General features: G+C 42.0%; 1 long non-coding RNA gene across 1 annotated transcript in view; it reads left to right on the forward strand.

Moving 5' to 3' along the window:
• Window positions 1-12,752, forward strand: part of LOC129210765 (uncharacterized) — a 31,040-nt gene that overhangs the window by 2,532 nt on the left and 15,756 nt on the right. The window contains exon 2 of the long non-coding RNA XR_008578625.1: window positions 4,554-4,650. This is a non-coding gene — a long non-coding RNA (uncharacterized LOC129210765). The remainder of the gene's footprint in view (window positions 1-4,553; window positions 4,651-12,752) is intronic.

Here is a 12,752-nt window from a genome sequence, read left to right on the forward strand (position 1 = left end):
GACCTTGAGAGGGGAGAAAGGCAGAAAGTCTATCTACGCGTCTCAGCTCTCTGTGCCAAAGAGAGATGCTGAGACCTGTTAAAATAAAAAAAAAAAAAAAAAGGCTCATTTAAATCACAACACTGGGCCCAGATGTCTTGTATCCAGTGCCTGCCTCTCTCCTGGACTAAAAGTCTGCTCAGCTCTAAGGTGTCAGAGCAGTCCCAGGGACATCTGCAGTGAGGGCAGGAAAGGGGGAAGGTGGGAATCAAGCAGGGAAGAGCAGACAGCGTCTGACCCCACCTCCAGTGCCTGCAGGACTCTTTGATGGAGCACAGCCAACACAGCATCAATGATATCCTCCCTCCATAGGTGCTACAGAGCTGCATTTGTGCCCCCTCCCTGCACACCAGAGGGGAGGTGAGAGGACATCAGCCTGGCAGAGGCTCGCTCAGGCTGAGCCCGGGACCTTCTGCCTCTTCTGTTCCGGGCACTCATGTTTAGGCTGCCTAAGCTGAGCATTACTGCCGTCGGTGGAGGATAAACATTTTATTCACCATAGGGCGGTTGAGATTTGGGAGCTTGGCTCCATTCTGAACAGGAGTGACAATGGAAACATTCAGTACTCATGCCAGGAAACATCATAAGATTCATTTGGTGTCAATAAAAGAAAAAAAATATTTTGACAAAACCAGAATATTTTTCTTGGGTTTATCTTTTTTTTTTTTTAATAATTCTGTAGTATATGATAGGAAATTAAAATGTAAAGCCAAATATTGTTGTGTCCCCTCAAAAAGCTGGCATGGGTTCTTTAGCACAGTCAAAATCTTTCTTCCAGTTTTCCTCTGAAAACAAGTACTGGCAAAATCAGTTTGATGTTATTAAGTGTTTCAATGTTGATGGAACCACCTAATCAATAGTCAGGATATGTATGGCTATCTCTATCCCAACTCACTAAAGAACCTGACCTCCAGGTGTTCCTCTCTAAGGCCATCACCTAAATTTGCAAAATTCAGGCTTTGCTTTAGGTTTACAGTACCACGAAGCATCACAAAGTTCAGCGATGCTTGGATTAGGTTTTGACAAATATGAGCAAAACATCGAGATGCAATGTTAAAGCAGAAGGAATTCCAGGAAAGAGCAACTGGAGATCTGTTTGGTGAAAATACCAAATATGTGGCTGCCACTGCAGCTGTATGAAGTCTCCTGGCAAAAGACACTACGTAAATTAAAAAAAAAAAAAAAAAAAAAAGTTGGTTTGAAAAAAAAAGGAGCATTTGACCTGTACTCTTTTTTTTTATTTAGTATATATATTTTTTTCTGTGTACATTCTGCTTTTTTTTATAATGCTAATGAAGAATTAAATTGCTACATCTGCAGACTAATGACCCTCATCAAGCCTATTTTAGCAATTCCTTCCCAGCCTTTCCAAATCACTGCCTCGTGTTCAGGAGACACAGAGAAGTTTAGCTTCCATGGCTGCCTTTGGTATTTCTACCAACTGTAGATTTGAGAAATGCAATGCTACGTCCCAGGGTACATAAAGCTTCACTTTGGTGTCCTTGACATCTTTGGTCCTTTTTGTGGCTATCTCATAATTCATGCAAGTGATGCCATACAACTGTAAGTTTTTCATGAGGTCATAAAACTGATTTATAGAGGTTTTCCCATAATCTCCAAGCAAATTAAAGAAGGTTGATGGAGCTATGCAACTCACTGTTGCCTCAACAATGGTCTCATTCAGAAATGACACTGAACAAGATTGAAGTATTAAGATATCAAGAGTGTCCTTAAGAAGCCTTGTCTGCCTGTAAAATATGTGATGCCTACAAACCAAGAAGGGTTGTTTCTTCTATAAACTTTGTCGATTTCACCTATGGCATCTACCTTAAGGTTAGTCAGATATTTTCTTCCTTCACTTTCTGCTTCCGAATGCAAAAGTCTGATTAATCCATTGCAGATCAGCACTTGGGAAAATAATTTGAGATTAATCTGCTTTCTCTTCTGAGATATTTGAAGTTTAAGATTGTTCGTTCTTCAAACAGCGTTTTATTTTGCTTTTTGACTTTTAAAATAATTTTACAATAAAGGAAATATTCCAATAAAGGAAAAGTTCTATACACGTACACATACATATATAGATGTAAACCTACATATATAAACCTATTTATATATAAAAATTATTTTAAACATACATATATAAAAACTAAACACGAACATCAAGCTACTCTATATCCAAGCTGTTAAAAGTGAACATTTCAGAACTGCGGGAACTTTATTCTTCCATCTTTACTTCTGAAGCTGTTTGTGAAGCGCTTGCATTTTGACAGAACTATATAGTCCAAGAAAATGAGCTTTCACTAGGCTGCCTCCAACTTCAATATATGCCCTTTGTCAATCTCGGAAAAGCTTGGATGTAGTTCCAACCTCTGTGGCTGGGGCTGAGTGCCAATTATGCTGCACCCGATGGCCTATAACTGTCTCTTTTGCTTCTGTGAATATCACTTTTCTAGTTAAAATCTTCAGGATAGCTCGCAAACTATTTGCTACTATTGCTCTGGAGTTGAAAGTAACTTCGAAAACATTTCTCCATGGTAGTAATCGAGGTGATTCTTCCATCCTTTCTCAAAAATGGCAGTATATCGTTCCTATCTTTCCTCCTCAAACTCTCCCCAGCAGGTTTCTGAAGACCTTTTTAAGGTAGGTGTTATCCTTTTTTTTATTATTATTATTATTTGAATATTTCATTTCAAACTTCACAGCAAGACGACTATCTCCCAACTGCATGAAACCAGCCAGGAGTGTTTTATATGTGTGTTCTAAAGCATTTGATGCAATCTGTGCTGTGATTATACATAAATAAAGAAAGAAATTCTTTTTAAAATTGTCTTTTTATTGGAAAGAGTGGGCCTTTTAGAGGAAAAAGACCATAAGGATCATACACATAGCAAGAGAGATGTAAGGTGAGAAATTAAAGTACTTAAAGAGTATTTGAAATATAAATAGGGAAATATAAACATTATAAGAATTAGTTTTATTATTAGAATTAAGAATTAATTCTTAGAATGATTTCTTGAGTAATTTCTAAGTGCTAATGAAAGTGTCGGGCCGAATTCTGATCTCACAGTTCTGTAAATGAAAAGTAACTGGATAATGTCAGTTCATTAAAAGGGAGATGGCATCAGCCTTGTCATGTTCAGGCACAGTACAAATAGATTTAAGTATTTAAATAAAAGACAGCTTCTGTGACGCACACTTTACAGAACTATATTTCAAGGCAATGCTGGCTCATGGCCAGTGTATTGCAACAGGCTGGTAAAAGAAAGCAATGAAATCATTAGATACTGTGGCCTTGCATTCTATTTTCTGGTTACCTAATATTAAACCCTTATTAATATCATCATCACTGTTTTCGTTCTAGTGTTGCGAATTCTTGTAGTTTTCTCATGACATTCCCCAAAGCCTCAGCCGCTGGAATCAGAAGATCATTGGGAAAACTTCAATTTATTTTTTTTTAAATGTAACTTCCTAGTTTTCCTAGTTGTAGAAAGTTCAAAACCGTATTTTGAGTGCAACTCAAGCCATTTAATTTTATATAACTATATCAGATGAGTCAAAGTACAAAATTTACAAAGACCACTCAGTATGTGAAACACAGAAGCTGCCCTAAAGGTCCCAGCATTTAATTTAAACTAACTCTGTTGTCCCCAGTGCCAGTAATTACAATAAGCCTGGCATTCCTTGTTACCCTGTGAAATTACCTGCAAGGCCTTTTCATACTGTTTCCATGCTGTTGTTTTCATGCTCAGTAGAGCATTAAGAGTCAATGATGGGCAGCTCTTGTGTTAGTCTATGAATCGTGGGGCATTTTCCTTTGGATGCTATTGAAAATCCTCAAGGTGTTTATTGACAAATGCTTCCTACAGGCTGTTATAATAGAGAATTCTCCTTTCTGCCTTCTCCCCAGTTCCTACAAGGCCCATCTGCTCCACATCTATGCATGCTGTTTCAAAAAAAATATAAATACTATTTTTTTTTTTCAGTAGCCTCTGTAATATGCCATCAGCAGAAGCTATGGATCAAGTATGCTTCTAGACCAAAGGCACTCAGTCCTCCAGCTTTGAACAGTGCGCTGCCATTTCCCCTCCATTTGTTTCTATGGTGCCGACTATGTGTGCGGTCATCCATAAGGGTGCTGAGATACCCTGGAGAGAGAAGGAATAGCTGTAGCTATTTTTCATTATTATATACTTCGCTTTGTAATAAATGAGATCCATAGCATGTGAACACTGGTCTTGTAGATCATCATATCAGCAAGCACAAGGAACCTTATGTGCCACAAAGCTAAATAAAATAAAGTAAGTAAGCCTGAGAAAAATAGTCTGGTGAGACAGCACAGTGTTCAGGACTGTACAGTGCATCTTCTCAGACTGTGAATGACCTCAGGACTTACAGTAAGCAGAGAAAAATTAGTTTTAAAGCTAAAGCCCTCTTCTGTATCTCTATTTCATCACTCTCTCTCTCTCTATATGGATAGCAGAAATGTATACACTTGCATTTCCATTGTCTTGCAGATATCTTTGGGATAACAGAGATCAGCAAACAGCTTGTGATCCAACAAGGAAACAGCTGGACTAACAACAGGACTCTTGTTCAACACTCATGACGATGGTAAGCGTTGAGTGTCTATCCAGAGCAGAGCAGATCAGATGTGGAATTTTAAGACCAAGGTTATAACGGATCTGGGTTTTCAAAAACCCCCATGGGCTTACAGGTAGGGTATCTGTCTGTCTGCATCACAGCGCAGCAGGGTTGGATGGTCCTGCTGAGAGCCAACAGTGAATTTCTAACCCCGGTAGGCATTTTGACCAATAATCCAAGGATGGGAACTATTGAACACCTAACCAGCGCTAAGAAAATTATGGATATCTATTTCCTGAACAGCAGTTATACTGCAGGAGATGAACTTTGCTGGTATTTCCACAGATCGGTGATACTTTGGTACCTCCTGCCTTTGCATAGTGATCTATTTATTGGAAGGGGTAAAGGTCAGTCCCAGGGCTGGGCTGATTTTTATGGATACAGACAAGTGTTAGCAAGGGGCTCTAGAATACCAAAACTTAGCTCTCAAAAACCACATTCAGAGTCACAAAATCATCCCAAAGAACAGGAACTGAGACAATTTATACAGCATTTGATAGTAGTGCCAATCTGTCCAGAGCAAAACAATTAACCCCTTAAGACTTAGGTTACAGGAGACAGAACTGAAACATTTAATTTTTATTGATTTGTTCTTTTCCTGATCTGTTTTTACTGATTTTAAGGTTTTTACCCTCCTTCTGAAGAAGGAACAGGACTTTCCTTTTAACAGCGGAGTCCAGTGGCTCCATCTATCTACAGCCTGATAGCCATTCACAGTGGAAGAGACTGGCTTTCTAATTTTGGTGGGGTTTCAAAATTCATGGCAGATTATAAACAGCAAGCCGACAGCTTCCGCATAGTTATGGCACTCTCATGTATAATTTTTGAATATGGGAAAACAGATAGCTGGAAAATAAGTCTTTCCACTGAGGATGTTGTACAGAATCTGGAGTTCCACAGAAAGAAAAGAGCTAGAACAAAACCTTCCATATTGAGACTTCTGGAGGTGAGGACTCTACCTTACAATTCATTTGGCATCATAACACTGTAAAATCACACACAAAAATTTACACACACACAAAACTCTCCCTCTGCTTCAAAACACAGTGGTTTTCTTCACCCTTTGCCTTGGAGTGAGTTGAGAGAATTCTGGTTTGGTTAAACTTTCTGCCTCTCAGATAAAAAACAGCAGCAATTTTCTGCTTGAATTTCTCTGTGACTAAATCCATTGATCATCCTTTCTCTCTGTGAGTGAGGAGTGTGTTTTCTCTTTAATAACTCCTATCCTTCTCCCTGAATATTTTTTTCTCTCCCCTTCGCTTGTTTGTGTTGTGTTGGTCAGTCCACTGCACTATTCCTCCGAGAGACAGAGAGAGCGCAAAATTGAAGTTATTTTATGCTTGGTCTCCCTCGGTCCCAATTTTCAAATCTTCATGTCAATTTTCACACATCAGTGTCATATGGTGAATGCTATGGAAATTTCAGTGGGGTCCTTGGGAGACAATTTATACATGACCCCCTATTCCCTCCCCCCAACCAGGCTGCAGCCCCTGCTTTTACAAAGAATAAGTGGATTTATAATTAATGTGGATTTTAAAATATAACTACATTCAGAAATTTTCCCGTTGTTTGCCTCTTTTGCAATATGAGTTCAAAGGAATACGAGCTCTCTCCCTCTCTTTCCCCTCCGCTTCTAATAAATTGGCTCAAGTTAAATTAATAAAAATTACAGCATGCTGAAAGAAAAGATCAACTCATTATTCATTTTACTTTTTTTCCCTAAAAGGTATGTTGAAAAAGGTTTATCATGCAACTAATTTGGTAATCACCAGTTAGCAAATGCACTCATTGCCACCTACCTAGGTGAATCAGAAGGTTAGTAGCAAATGAAACGTGGTACAGTTTGGATGGGTAATTATATCTTCTTGTAAACTAATGAACATACATTGTCTTAAGAGTCCTTGGTGAGTAAAATCCTAGCAACAGACGCAAAAGCTCAGCTGACACCATCAGAGCATTTCAATCTTTGACCTTAAAATGGGCCACTGACATCAGAAAGGGGTACACGGAGCCTACTGCATTTTACCGTGTTAATTATCCTCTCTGTGGGGGGGAAAGGGATGACAAATTGTCCAGATTATATCTCAGAGCATCTTAAACCTTAGCCATTCATGAGGAGACCTAAACTGCCCCGATCCCTAGTCTTTTGATTTTACTTAAAAAGAGTACCAACGCATCACGTGTACTTGCTTCTCTGCATCACCTACCACTGGCACCTAAAGAAAGATTTTCTAACATTGTCAGCCATGCTGTTTTGTTTTGTTTTGTTTTGTTTTGTTTTGTTTTGTTTTCAAAAGCAGAGTAAATAATAACAGGGAAAACCTGATGCCTGACTTCAGAAGAACTCCATCTTCCCTCAGCACCCCCATCCTTCCTGGACACTCGGCACTTCTTGCAGGTTCCCTGCTCTACCAAAAAGAAACTTTTTATTCCTCAGTATCTGTGTGTCTTTCCCCTCATCCTTGTCTGAGTTTTTGCAGTTTCGGAAAACTGTCTTAGGAATCACAGTGGTAGTGGGATGATTTTTCTTCTGAAAACTCTAGGGATCAGGTTTGGGCTGTGCGATACAATGTCTCATCCAGGAGATGCAGAAATCAGAATCACATCACCCTCCAGTTTGTTTAACTTGCTTCAAAGCCAACTGGAACGCGTACAACACATTGCAAACCTCCACCAAGCCCCCCTCCCTGGTGATTTTGTGAGCAGCCTCTGGATGGGATAGCTTCATCAGAATCGTTACCCTCCTTCGATCTGGCCAGAGGGAAATGAACTGGATGAGTGCTCTGCTGTGCCACCCAGAGACCAGCCAATGCTCTCCACAGGGTGTGCAAGCAACAACACACTGTAGCTTGAAGTTGTTTTGCTAACATGATCCTCGGAAGGGCTGTAGAAAATATATTTGTTTGGCATGCTGCCACTTCACTGCCAGCTGTGATGCTATCACATCTCCCAGTCTAAGGCAGGGGTAGTCCAGGTGAATTCCTGAAGGACACTTCAAGAGGGGAAAAAGAATATCCTGTAGGTCCTGGGGCTGCCTCATCCCTCGAGGTGCTGCTGTCTCTGGAGGCACTACTCAGCCAATCTTTAGAGAGGTCCTTTGGGTTACTGAAGCCTGGAGGGACGGTCTAATGTAAAGCTGAAAGCTGCAGGAAACGTTCGCTGCAAACCATGTAAAGACATAATTTTTGTGCCTTGCTAGGGAAATTAGTCTTGGAGCGGCAACCAAGATTGACCAAATTTATCAGGGACCTGCCCATAGCTCTGCTCTAACAAGGTGGTGGATGAGACAACTTTGCACCACGCGGTCACAGCAACGTCAGTTCAGAGCTGCAAAACCTGCTGTTCTCACCAACTCCACTGCAAATCAGAACAGCCCACATCTAGGGTTAACTCATCCGCAGCGCAGTCACTGCTGGAGAAGCCTGCGTTACACTGATGTAGCTGACAGAAGGATACAGCCCTCAGCTATATTATATATATTTCTCTGTATAGACAGGGGCAATCCACCAAAGCAAGGCACTATAGCACATAACTCACAGAGTGGGCACGTGCCTCTGTGTGTGTGTGTGTGTGTGTGCACCTGGGTATGTGAGAGACAGAGAGAAAGATGAGATATATCGGGAAACATATGAGAGATGAGACTGGAGACATAATTTCCAGAAAGTACAGCCACCATCAGAAACTCTGTCTTTCCAGCTGGAGGGTTCTGTGCTGCTGGTGCTTCTCTCTTAACTTGACAGCTCAAATCTTAGCCCAGCTCATAGTCACTGCCTATAAATTTAATTAGAATGGGGGTAGGGGAGGAACAAGCCTGTACGGCACTTGGCACAGCTCTGAAAATAACCAGCTTTAATACCTTTGACATTGAAGCACCTGCTAAGGGCACAAACTGCTGTACAGCTGACCGACCCTTCTCTGAAGACAGGCTGTGTCACTTTGCTTGTCCTTAAAATGTGCAGCCCACCCCATCGCATGCACGGCTCGGCGTTTCGTACGGCACCATGAGGCAGCATTTCACTCTGGAGTAATCGGAGAGGGATGTTCAGCATCCCTGACCATGTGAAAAGGGAGAGACTCAGTCACCGCAGTGGCCAGTGTGCCTCATGTATTTCATTTTTCTCTTTCTGATGTAGTGGGCTATTTTCTGTGTTTGCAACTAAGTGCTGCGCTGCAGCCAGCTGTGAACATTTCTGTTGGCCCAGCTGGCCTCTTGCTTTAATGCTGTTCTCAGGGCTTTCCCTGCGTAAAGCGGTGAAGTAAACAGATTGGAACTTTGCCCACATGTATATATTTAATTGCGTGCCGATTTTATGCTAGGGAAATGTAATCGACCGATCACTTCAGGCAGAAAACTCCCAGCTGAGGCAACAGGTTAGAGATTTCCCCCACTTCTGGTGCTTCTTGAGATGTAGCAGCTCTCATGTAGGTACTGACTCCTTGGCAGAAATTGAACCTTTTATAACATTTCTCATAACCTCTAGGCAGTGAGGAAGCAATTTAGGGATTCGAGGGGTATTTGGCCTCTTTCCTATGCATGTTGCAGAGATCTGCTTGTGGTGGCTTTAGGTCGTGGTGTTTGTTTGGAGATCTCACAGCCGACAAGAGAGAGCCCCTGAGTTCATCCAGTGGTGACACAATGTCAGAATGCAAATGAAATGTCAACAACATTTGACCTTTTTACCACCAGCAAAAGGCAACACTGCTGCTGCTAGAGCCAGTTTTTAAAAGTGTGATTTAAAAAAAAAAAAAACAATTTAATTGTTGTTGAATTTAAACCAACTTAAACAAGTTAAATTCAAATCAAAATCAGATTTAACCTCTCCAAATTTGGGGGTATTTTCCTAGCCTTCAGGGAAGGACTCAGTGAGGCTGTTAGCTTGAGGAGGAGGCTACTAGTGACTTGCATTAATCTTCATCACCCTCTTTCTTTTTAGGGTCCCTCTGCCACGCACCACACTGCCTGCCTATATCCCTCTATTCCGAAACCCCGAAGCAGCCTGCACCAGCACACGCAGCCCCTGAGCAGGGCACCATGCTAGGCAAAAGGGGTGCACGCAGCCTTTGCATAAACCGTGCAAGACCATGCATAAACCATGCTATTGAATCATGCAATATTTGACCTATTCAGACTTAGCAAATGCCTCCAAGAGATCAGACTACCAGGCTGCACAAGTACAGCTGTGACTATGCAACAGTCGGTAATGCAACAGCTCTAATGTGAAGTTATTACGGGAGGCACAGTGTTGATACCTGTGTTAAGCCTCTGAGCATTGCCCAGTGTGAACTATGTGTTTCCACAAGACTGAGCAGACCCAGACAGAGCTGATTGCTCTTGCAGTTAATAAAAAGCGCTGCACTTTCTCTCTTGACAATCCCGACACCTGAGTGCTTCCTACGTATGACAGTTAGCACATTCTGGTTGCTCAGTGGCCTGTGAGAAATGAGCCTCTTCTCAATTTAGTTCCTATCATCAGACAAGCGGTACACACAATAAAAAACACACCTTGACAGTCAGCCCCCAAAGTAGCCCTAGGGACCGAGGGTCCGGACTTCCCTTCTTCTCATACGCAAACCCCATAAAACCGATATAATTTATCGGGCTGGATTCTGCTCCCTGCTACCTTCAGGTAAATCAGGGTAACTCCACCGAGGTCAAGGGAGTCACTCTGGTTCAGTGTCAAAGTGCAGAATAGCCTAGAGGAGGGGAACCTTTCCTGACCCCACCACGTTTCTTCTCTTGATGGAGCTTGTCAAGCCCTCCTGACTTGCACTGACAGCCATGGCCATGTCTGTCACAAGGTCGCCCTCAATCAGGACAAGATAAAAACACTGCCTCTGCTCGTTAGCTGAGCATTGGGCCCAAGAACTGGCCTTCCCGCAGCAAAGAGCATCAGGATGTGTATGATCCCCTTCCTTCCCAGGACGGTGAGAAAGGAGCACGGCAGAGGTGCTGGTGGGTTGGAGCAGAAGTGGGTGGATGTTGTGACGGGCTTCGCTCCAGCCCAGCTCGTCAGGTCATGTCAAACGGAGCTAATATAAATGTCAGTGTGCCGCTTTCAGCTGTGAAATCTCTGTTTGTTGTAATGCAGTTCATTTTCAGTCTTCCAGCTCTATGGATACTATCAGCTGACATGTCTGGCTGGTATCCTCTGCCAAAAATGCACGCGCTCTCAACGTTTCTCAGGAGTTGGGTTTTTCACACATCCCCCCCCACCCCGTGACATACTCATGTCAAATTTCTTCCTGGCTCTGTGAGACACTAGACTGTCCACACCTACCAGATAATGAGTTTAACATTTCAAGGACAGAAGCTCTCAATCTGAGCGAGACACAGGGTGGATTTGCAGACCTGATATGGGGTAGGTGCCAAAGGTGGCAGTGCTCTTTTAAGCTTCTCTGGCACGCTCTCTTTTAAGATAATCAGAACCGGCAGAAACAGATGACATAGCTCAGAGTACCATCAGTATTATTGTTACAGTTAAATAGTATGTTGTTATTAACAGTAGCTTAAATTCTTCTCTCATTGTTCCTTGCTTTTAGAATAAATTCAATGACTTTTTTGCAGGTTAAGCTGGAGCTGGAATCTATTCTGCTCCCTGGATCCTCCTCAGGGTTGTCCCATCCTGGCCCTTTGTTGGTACAGTTATCAGGTCCACTCCAGCTTCACTTCTCCTCCACATCTGAGTCATTTGCCTCCTCTCTCCTGGTGATACCCTCGCTCTTCCTCTCCTCCAGCCCTTGGGCCCCATCTCTCACATCTTTTTCCAACTGCATTTTTTACTTCTTCCTCAACTTTCCCCTTTTTGTCTTTGTTTATAGTAGTGTACAGGCTCTTGCTGATTTCTCTGAAGAGAAAATTGAATCAGGTTGTTTTTCCCTTCTTCCTCCCTCTCCCATCACAGTCACAAACATTTTTCTTCTTTCCTTACCCTTATAACCTAGAAGTCTAATTTCATCTCTCGATCTTCAGTTTCCCCTCTCATTTCCTTTCTCCTGCTCCTGAACCTTTCACTGTTTTCTGTTGTCCAGCTCTCATAATACAATGCTTTATTCCTCCCATTTGTAAACATTACTCTCTGTCTCTGTCTGCCTCTCTGGAAACCCTGCTCCCTTTCCTATCTAGGCTTGTTCAATGTGCTTTCTCCACCTCCTCTGTCCCATCTACCCAACCTTACATCCCATTGAAACAGCTCTCAACAAAACCTTTCTGTATTTCTTGGGCAAAACTTGACAGCAGTATACCAGCCCCAGCCTTTTGACCCATCAGCAATTTTCAACATTATTGCTTCCTTTTTGAAATCTGTTCTTGTGAGCATCTGTGACTCAGTCCTCTATTGATGCTGCTCTTGTTGACTGAAGGCTCCTCATCCTCTCTCCACCCTCCAATTTTGTGTTGGCTTCACAGATAGCTATCCTTAGTCTCTTCCTCTTCTGCTCCCATACCTTTCTCTAGGCAACCTTAACTGCATATACAAACTCAAGTATCACTGCTATGACAATGACTCACAAGTCTACTCCAGACTTGTTTTCTTCTGTCCAAAAGTAAAATTTCAGGCAATGCCTTTGACTTTTATTCACTTGTGGTGAGCCATCATCTTAAGCTGACCATGAATTCCTAATTTCCACTCCATGAAATCCTGCCTCTTTGTCTCTCCTTTTTTCTGTCATGACCTGGGGCTCACACTTACAGTTACTAAGACTTCTAATGTAAGCCATTTCTTCAACTTGCTCACCTCCCTCTAATGTATTACATACAGACTGTGTCTATGTCTTTCTGAGTTTTATTTATTACGAACAGAAAAGATGCTCACTTTCCTGCTCCTCCGTACAAACGAAACTCTTACAGAGGCTCAGAATTACTTGCACTTTATCTGTGGAAGCATCATTTTTTTCTGGAAAAATTGGATCACATGCCTGTTTTACAAAATTACTCTGTAAAAGTAATTTCTCTACCTTACTGGTGTGACCAAGTCTTTGCTGTCTTGGCTTCCTTCCCCTGGAAGGAAGATCTTTTTCCATAGCAGTTCTTCTTCTGTTTCAACAAATACAAGCCACTGTTCACTTTGAAGACG

The sequence above is a fragment of the Grus americana genome, chromosome 10 (genome assembly GCF_028858705.1).
Source record: "Grus americana isolate bGruAme1 chromosome 10, bGruAme1.mat, whole genome shotgun sequence".
Classification (NCBI taxonomy): Eukaryota; Metazoa; Chordata; class Aves; order Gruiformes; family Gruidae; genus Grus; species Grus americana.